This window comes from Trachinotus anak, unplaced genomic scaffold (genome assembly GCF_046630095.1).
Source record: "Trachinotus anak isolate AG129_WGS33_773 ecotype Australia unplaced genomic scaffold, CSIRO_AGI_Tana_v1 ptg000008l, whole genome shotgun sequence".
Taxonomy (NCBI): domain Eukaryota; kingdom Metazoa; phylum Chordata; class Actinopteri; order Carangiformes; family Carangidae; genus Trachinotus; species Trachinotus anak.
In genome coordinates this window covers 13777361-13785796 of record NW_027273859.1, presented here as the reverse complement: position 1 = coordinate 13785796, position 8436 = coordinate 13777361, and the positions used below count along the sequence as shown (strand labels likewise).

The following is an 8436-nucleotide window of genomic DNA, read 5'->3' as shown; positions in this document are numbered from 1 at the left end:
AACAATTCCAATGTCCGAATATTCTTAAGAATTAAAAGTTCATTGCTCTTTGAAGGGGTGTACTTATGACATGATGATGCCATAATTTGATCAAAATGGTCTTGAAATGACAATAATATTTTCTATCGCAATTGTCTTCCAACAAAAGTGATTTTAGACAGTCCAGAATGAATAGGGAAGAGCTGAGGAAGAGCAAAACAGGAGGAAGTGGTGAGCTGTGAATGTAAAAGGCCATGAAGAGAAAATAGACCAACTTTCATGCTGAAATGTATATCCAACAGGAAGTGTGCGGAGAACACATGTTGTGGTGAATAGCAGTGGAAATCAGCAGGATTGGGTTTTGTGATCCAGAAAACCTTCACAGCACTGACAGAATGAACAGTAGGTTTCTGACAATTCACCAACTTAAACTCTGTTAAATATAGAATATAACCACCAGAGTCTCACTTTAGTTTGTGTTTTTGTCTTGACAGACCTTATGTTCTTTCTGCTGCTGTTTGCTAGTGGTGCACAGTGCTCTCCAGTTATGGCAGGTCAAGGTAGGCATCTTTTCATGCTTACGCCTCTCTCATGATTTAAAAAAAAAAAGGTTGTGTGATGTGTCACTGATATGTCGTATATTACAGGTGGAAACACAACGGTGCATCTGTTTTACTGCAAGCATCCAAGATGTGCCGCTAATGTGGCTCGGGTATATTGCAACGATGAGCTGATCTTCACTCGCACTCCTCAAAACTCAATCTTAAACTGCACAGGACTTCCACCACCCAAGTCGGTCTGTCAGCATGATGGTCGGGCAATTGTTTCCACCGATACAGCTGGTCAATGTGAATTTGAAAGGGAGGCCGGTTTTATTGAGACAGAGAAGTGTACAGGTATTTACTTTTACTTTCTAAAGCCCATTACGTAGGCTTTCTGTGTCGTCCAGTTTTCTTGCAATGATTCACTCCATTCCTGAAATTAAGAATTCCATTTGATAATCCAGAACGCAAGACTGCATGTATTGACTTTGTTCACATGCAAATTAGTATACCAGTTTTTTTTTGTGTAAACCCCTTACGTGGGTTTCAGAAACCTGGGTATCCCCCGGTGCTAGTTTTGAAAACCAGTATATGTGTACGAATGAGCCCAAATTAGGCCCTAGATTAATATTTATTCTCTTTAAAATGTTCATTATGTTCTGTAAGCAGATTACTGATGATATTGATAAATGACATCTTTACAAACAGCACATTTTCTTGATAAAAACTATTGTATATAGTTAAGTTATAGTTATATATCGTCTCTGATCTCCAGTAACTGATGCTCTTCCGAACAACAGCACTTTGTAACACTTATTTTGTTTTCCCAACTAGACAACAGCAGCATATGTGCTCTTATCACTGGTAAGCTTTTCCTGCAGATGCACACTTTACATCATGCTGCCCGCTGTTTTGATTGATCATCGACTGGAGTTTTTCCTCTTTCCTCCAGATACCACACTGGGATCCAGTGAATCGGGAGTGATTCTGACAACCGGTAAACCTGACACTTACTCTGCAAACACCATGTGTCTTTTGCCTCCGTATAAGAAACTGTCAGCAGCTGCATCTTTCTTTCAAATAACTCACGTCCTCCATTAAGTATTTGTTAATTTTCTAGGAAAATATGGCCTTTCGCTGCTATTCAAAACTTGCTTTACTCTGCCTTGCTCTGTCTTCTTGCTTTCGCTCAGGACTCACATGCTTGCCTGTCAAATGCTGGTAATCAGGTCAGATCTAAAGTTTACTGATGCACACTTTCAATCATGCTGCCCGCTGTTTTGATTGAGCATTGACTGGAGTTTTTCCTCTTTCCTCCAGATACCACACCATCAGAACTGCGAGCCACTGAATGGGGACTGATTTGTGGGTTCTGAACACCAGTAAATCTGACACTTAGTCTGCAAACACCATGTTTCTTTTGCCTCTGTATGAGCAACTGTCAACAGTCTTTCAAATCTTGTAACCCACCTCCTCCATTTAGTGTTTGTTAAATTTCTTAGAAAATGTGGCTTTTCGCCGCTATTCAGACTTGCTTTACTTTGCATTCGAGTCCTGAGATCAGTTTTGTATTTATTGTGTATTTAAACATTTATCTTAAATATCCATCTCTTGATTCCTCACGTGTAGTGTCAGTCCTGGTCGGCCTGTCTTCCCTGGTCGGCCTGATTGTATGTTTCTGTAAAAAGAGACAAAACGAAAGGCAAAATCAACAGCAAGGAAGGTAATTGAAATTTGTCATTATTCACTAGGTTTCTTTATTCATATGTTTATCTGTTGTGATATCACCAACATGTTTAATGTGAACTTGTGTCAGTGAACCTGGTGCAGCTGAACTCCTAACAGTGAAGCAAAGCTCTGGAAACAATAGCGAGAGGTTAGTGAACATTAAATATGCATCACATGGCCCGTAGAATGTGCAAATGTAGATGTAAATATACTCATTCTGAGGGGACTTTTTACCCCTTCAGCGATCCCCCTGGTGGTCCTGCGTTGGATGACGGCAGCCCTCCTTCTCAAAATGGAGTCTGAACTTCTGAAGCTTCGTTTCCCTCTTCCTGTTTCATTTTTGATGACATTTTTGAAAATAAATATATCAAATTGAAACAGGCTGCCTTTTTTCCTGTTGTTATTGCACATGTGTCCTCCACAAGCTACTGTATGTGAGTATTTTTCTGCACTCAGTGACAGGGTTGCCAAAATTCTCATCACATGCAACAAAGTCACAAAGCTGGAAATGAAAAAGAAGAAACTTGCACAGCTGAGGGGGACAGGGATGAACTATCAGACTGAGCTGGTGTACGTATTGCTCCTGCAGAGGGCGTGCACGAGTCGCCCTGCATTTCTGCGTCCACAGTGGAGAACTGAATGGCACGGTTGTATGTAAAGAGGCAGGGCAGGGACACAGAGACACACGGGTCCTTGCTGCTCGCTGGAGAGGAGTGAGCCCTCGGTGGTCCACAGTCTGCCTGTGGTGGAAGTAAACACTGCGTAGCCTTTATTATTAACCGCATTCATTTATCGGTGAGGGATCATCGGCTTGGGGAGAGACCTCTCTGTCAGGACTGCGGCGGCCACTCTGAGGGAAATACTGTTTCTACACGGCTGCTCAAAGGAAGACGGCTGGGTGGTAAAGACTACCGTGAGTTTGATGCATCACGCGAAACGTTATTCCGATTCTCAGCGCTGGCACACAGACGCACGGTGTATGTTGTTTACCGATCACTGGGACACTTCGTGGTTCAAAGTGGTCACTTCTAAGGCTGTTGTCGCGACAGGTGAAAAATTGCAGGTGTGCGCTTAAACTGAAAGCCAGTGATCCAGATGTTCAGTTTCCTGGTGAGAAACGGGGGTGTCATTCCCTGGGAAAGACAAAAATAAATAAATAAATAATTAAATAAATAAATAAAACCCAACTCACCTGACCTTAAGCAGAGAGGTTGGATTTCTCTAACAAGCCCCCCCCCCACCTCAGAATCGGTTTTGTATGATTGGATAGATCAGAAGGTTGTAGGCATAAGGTTATGTTTTGTACTTGTCCAAGCTTAATTTTAATTACAATTCAAGTGAATGAGAGATTAAATGTGGTGGTGGTTAAGGGGGTGGTTTATTTGAAGTTCACCTTTATGCTCTTAATTAAAGTCTTGCTGTAATAGTTAGTCAGATAAAAGCCTCTTGTACAACCAGTTCGTGCTACTGTGTAGCTGCTGGACTGTTTGTTGTTTGCTGTATCAACATTTACTTTATGCTGCTGTTTACTAATTAATGAGGAAGTTTTTTTTTTTGTTTTTTTTTTATGTCACTGCAAGTCTGCCTTGCCCATTTAGTGTGAAACTGGAAGTCTGTTCAGTTTGATGGGAAATGAGGCAAGCAAGTTGAAGGTTGTGTAACACATTAAGGGGCCGAGTCACTCACATGACAATAATGGAAATCTGACCTTAACCCCCCCCCCCCCCGTGTGTATGTGTAGAGTAATACTATTGTTTAGCCCCCTTCATGTCTAGATATTGCTTGCTCACACAGCTGCTGGATCCCCTCTGACACACTGTGCTGTAGGTGAGGTGACAGATTTTCTTTATATTATCAGGATACATTATTAGAGGCCGCACTGGACCAGCCTCTCATTTACTGGCTCAGTATCTGTCACATTAACACTGTTCTTTACAGTGAAGTGCTACATTTCTCCCCCTGCTACTTGGCAGCCAAGTTCTTCATGATTCCCCCAGCCTGACCCGTCCCACCACCAGCAGACTCGCCGGGCTGTGACTGTGAAATAGCTTATCAGTGCAAGGAGAAAGAGAGATAGCTGGTTAAGTTTTTTTTTTTTTTTTGCTGTCCTGGGAGACTAAGAGCTGCCCAGTGAGGAGGGAAGTTGCTCAACAACAGCAATGTTTAGTGAATGATCTGGACTCACTGGTTATCATTCAATGACCGTTCAACTGTTGAGCTTGTGTTTACACGTCATTATATCATTGACAAAATACTGAATTTTAATAGACAAAATTATAAAATTTTGTGTCTGATGGGTTTTTTTTTTGCTTTGTCATAATGAAGGATGAAAAGTTGTGGCACATAATGATTTTCGTTTTTCTTAATCTGATGATCTTGAACAACTTTAATGAGAAATGTTTCCCTTTAGAAATGACTCTGTTCTTTTAATTAATGCAGTAGAGTTTCGCGATATAACAATGTGGTTCATTTGCTTTTTCTGCAGTTAAATTCTAAACCCTTTAAGCTCAGAACAGGGACACAGACACAGGGCATCCTGGTGGTGTCACTGATCTGACCTGTGACCCTTGTCATGCTATAGTCCTACGTCTCTGCACTGCAAAGCAGCTGATAAAGCAACAGATGTTAAAATATCTTGGGAGTGTTCCTTGAAAAATCAGAGTCTCAGACACAGTCACTCATTTTGATCAAAGTGTGTGTGTGCACCTGTGTTGGGAGAAAATGAATAATCATGCAAATGTGACTGGCTTCAATTTCAACCTTAGGACAAGGGCAAAGGTGTTACACAGGGATATGAGCCTGTGGTTTCCTTTATGATCTTCCTGTTTCTACCTCATTTGACTTGGAGGCAGTGGCATTGGTCCAGCTTGGGTCAGCTTGGTCAGTTTTGCCGCAGAGGATGTTTGAAAGGGAAAATGGCTCATGCAAATCCCCTCGCTCTCTCTTTGGGGATAACACCTGAGCTCTTATGCTGTGCAGCACACCGTCCTTGTACTGATATGTTGCTTGTCAGAGTGAGCAGCATCTGCACATTATGTAATATTTTCCATCTGAGTAGCAGCAGAAGTGCCACAGCACTGCAGAGCCAAAACCCTGTCAAGACACATCATATTTATTTTGTGACCCTCAGCCCTTTTCCCTTCGTGGGCTTTTACTGTGGTGGATCAGATTCTTTCCCAAATCAGCGATCACATTGTGACAGTGACTGTAACCATAATCAATAACACTGGTTCAAAGCAAGAGGCCATGTTCTTAAACCAACATTAGAGTGTCTTGTTCTTGCTGTATGAGCGTCTTTTGAAGAGGTAGCACAACAATTAACAACTGTAAGGTTTTTTAGTGCTGTCTTGTGATTTTGGGTCAAAGAGCACTCTGTGTACTGTGCTCGTACTGTACCATGGGATCCCAGCAGTGATAGGACCAAAATAACAGGCATATGAGGCTTATTAAGACAGTTACATAAGTCAGTGCCCTGAACAGTAATTCTCCGCTCTCTTTGTCTCATTCCTGATAATGGCCTGACTGACCCATGTGCCTCGTGTCCGCACGCAGGGGTGTGGCCCCCTACTGGGTCCAGCTACATTTAAGATAATAATCTGATAAAATAAAAAAGGGAAAAAAAAACTCACTGTGTTGTGATAATGAAATCTGGCACCTCACAATGTTTGTGTCTGTTTAGTGTGACCTCTCTTCCTACTACACCCACTCTAATTCTTCTCTCAGAGGAGCCTCTCTCACCCCCGTCTACAGTTATATTCTGGGCCGAAGTGCTAATGTGCTACATCCCAGCTGCAGCGAGCTGAAAGCACCACAGCACTTTGTTTTCATGCCAGAACTCGCCCTCTCGGGTTATGGAGCACCATGTCAATGTTTTCCTGACTCCGTTTAGTTTTTAAGACAAGAGTATATAAAAGCAAAAACATGGCATCCATTTTTGGATGCCCTACGAAACATTTGAGCAGTTTCTAATTGAGTGTTTCTGTGTTATGCTGCTAAGCTGTTTCCACAGTGAGTTAGTGCCAGGCCTTTAGGGGTTGCTGCCAATTGTTACTTTTTTATTGGTTAATCGAGTACTGTTTTGGTTAATCAGTTACTAAATTTGTCATTTTTCCTGTAAAATGTTAAACCAGCAAGTGGTCAGTTCACACTGATGAAATTAAAAAGTAAGATACTTTTTATTACCATCTGACTACACTAGATCTTTGAGGCAGATACTGGTTACATTTGAGAGTCTAAAATATTGGTTAACATTCATTTTGTTAACATGATCACACAATATGAATATTTTTGATTAAAGGATTGTGTTCAAGTTATGTACTGATTGAGGCATGGGGACACTTTTCTAAAATACCTCTGTTATAGATGTATTTGGTTATTTCTTTGTTATTTCAGTTTCTTGTTACTTATTGGTGGACATACACACTGATACTGATACTGATAAATCTGGGATAAGCTAATCTTAGTCATCTCAAAGGATCTGTATATGTGAAGCACTCACTAGCATGTTTTGTGTTTTTACCGCATACACAAAATATTTTGTAACTTATCAAAATTGGAATTGATTTGACTAATTGAATCAGGGATTCCAAACATCCTCAGAATACAGATGCACTTTTTTCCATGGCCAGCAGTATGAATCAGAGCACTGCTAAATAAGAGGATTCTTCGTAGCATAAGCCCCAGACAGGTCAGTGGGCAGGTTGACCCACATACTCTGTTGACCTGCTGAAGTTTAACCTCCGCACCTCTGTTCAGCTGTGTTGCACCTCTACCTAGGCACAGGCTGGTCCCTCTCTCTCTCCCTCTCTCTCTGTTATCTCTTCCATTGTGCTCATTTGTCAGCCAGGCTGCGCTCATGTCAGCACATACCACACACAGTACTACTGATAGCCACCAGTACTCAGTCAGGACTTGATAATGAACTGTCTTTTATTATCAGTACCGGGATCAATGTTCACCCTTGTCGATATAAAATATGTTATAAATGAAAGCTAGAGTCTTCCACGTTATTGGTCGCAGCAAAACAACACAAACAACACATGATAATTATCTCCTTAACTTTAAGTCACAGCCTTTATCTTGTGTTTATATGATTTGTTTCTATGATCCAGAGTGCAAGTGCTGTGTAGTAGGTTAAAGTAATCTCATGTTTATGTAAAAAAAAAAATATCCGCAAAATAAGCATTTGCTTTGTGACAGGATTAAAAAAAAAAAACGCACAACATGTTCATAGATGAAGTGAAAACAGATGATAAGTTTATTATGTGTTCTCATAAGCTTATATTGAAGTTCAGTCTTCACTGGCAGACCTCAGTGTCAACAATCCTCCCTGAAAATATGTTTTGACGGCGATGATCACATCTGTGTTTTCTGATTTGTTCACAGTGAAAGTGAAAAAAAGTCAAATGAATAATTAAAAGAAAGCTCCACCAATATGACACATGAATATCATATAATATTAGTCATGGGGAGCACTAACTGAAAACTCTTGTATTCAGTCTTCTATGGCTCTTGACCATTTGCTAAAAAATCTCAGCTTGGAGGCTCTAATGCTTCTTTTGTTGTTGCAAATGTGTAGCAGCTCATTGAAAAGTGAATCAGATTCGAACAGTTTATAGCTCCTTTTAAAATAGCTGAATTGATTTTATTAGAGGTAATATTGGATTTTATTTCGTTATAAATGTCAGTAACTGTGGTTTTTCAGGCACTGTTGCTGTTCTTTGCCCCAAGTCAGAGGTATTGTTGGAGTTAGAAAGTCCAGATATTTCCTACTCTGATGTTTCCTGCTCAGTTGCTCAAAATGATGATTTGAACGATATGACATTAATGCAACTTAAAGAAAAGATACTGTTTGGTTGCTTTATGGGAATTGAGTGTTTTGGCAGCTTTACTCCTGTGGCCCCTTTGAGTAAAGATAAACTTTTGTCACTTTCATGGCACCTTATGTAATCTCAACGTGACCTGACACATATTCGACAGTCAAAGTTGTTTTTCTGCTGCACTGACTTCTTAAATTCATGTTTGTAAAGAGTATTTGACAGAGTTATTATTAGAGTTAGTCAGCCTCTGTTTAAAATGCCCCTCATTTACTTTGCAGCGTCTGAATCTGGATGTAGACTTTTCCCACTATTATCACTTTGATCTTAATGACCTCCAAAGAGGAGTTCCCACCTCCTTGGCCCCGCGG

At 40.7% G+C, this 8436-nt stretch overlaps 1 protein-coding gene across 2 annotated transcripts in view; it reads left to right on the top strand.

Moving 5' to 3' along the window:
* The first annotated feature begins 2877 nt into the window (after positions 1-2877).
* pip5k1bb (phosphatidylinositol-4-phosphate 5-kinase, type I, beta b) overlaps positions 2878-8436 on the top strand; it is a 34709-nt gene continuing 29150 nt past the window's right edge. The window contains exon 1 of one of the 2 annotated variants that reach the window (XM_071482746.1): positions 2878-3162. The gene's annotated coding sequence lies outside the window, so the exon portion shown is untranslated. Of the gene's footprint in view, positions 3163-3340; positions 3360-8436 lie in introns of those variants that run through there. The other variant, XM_071482747.1, reaches the window with a different exon arrangement.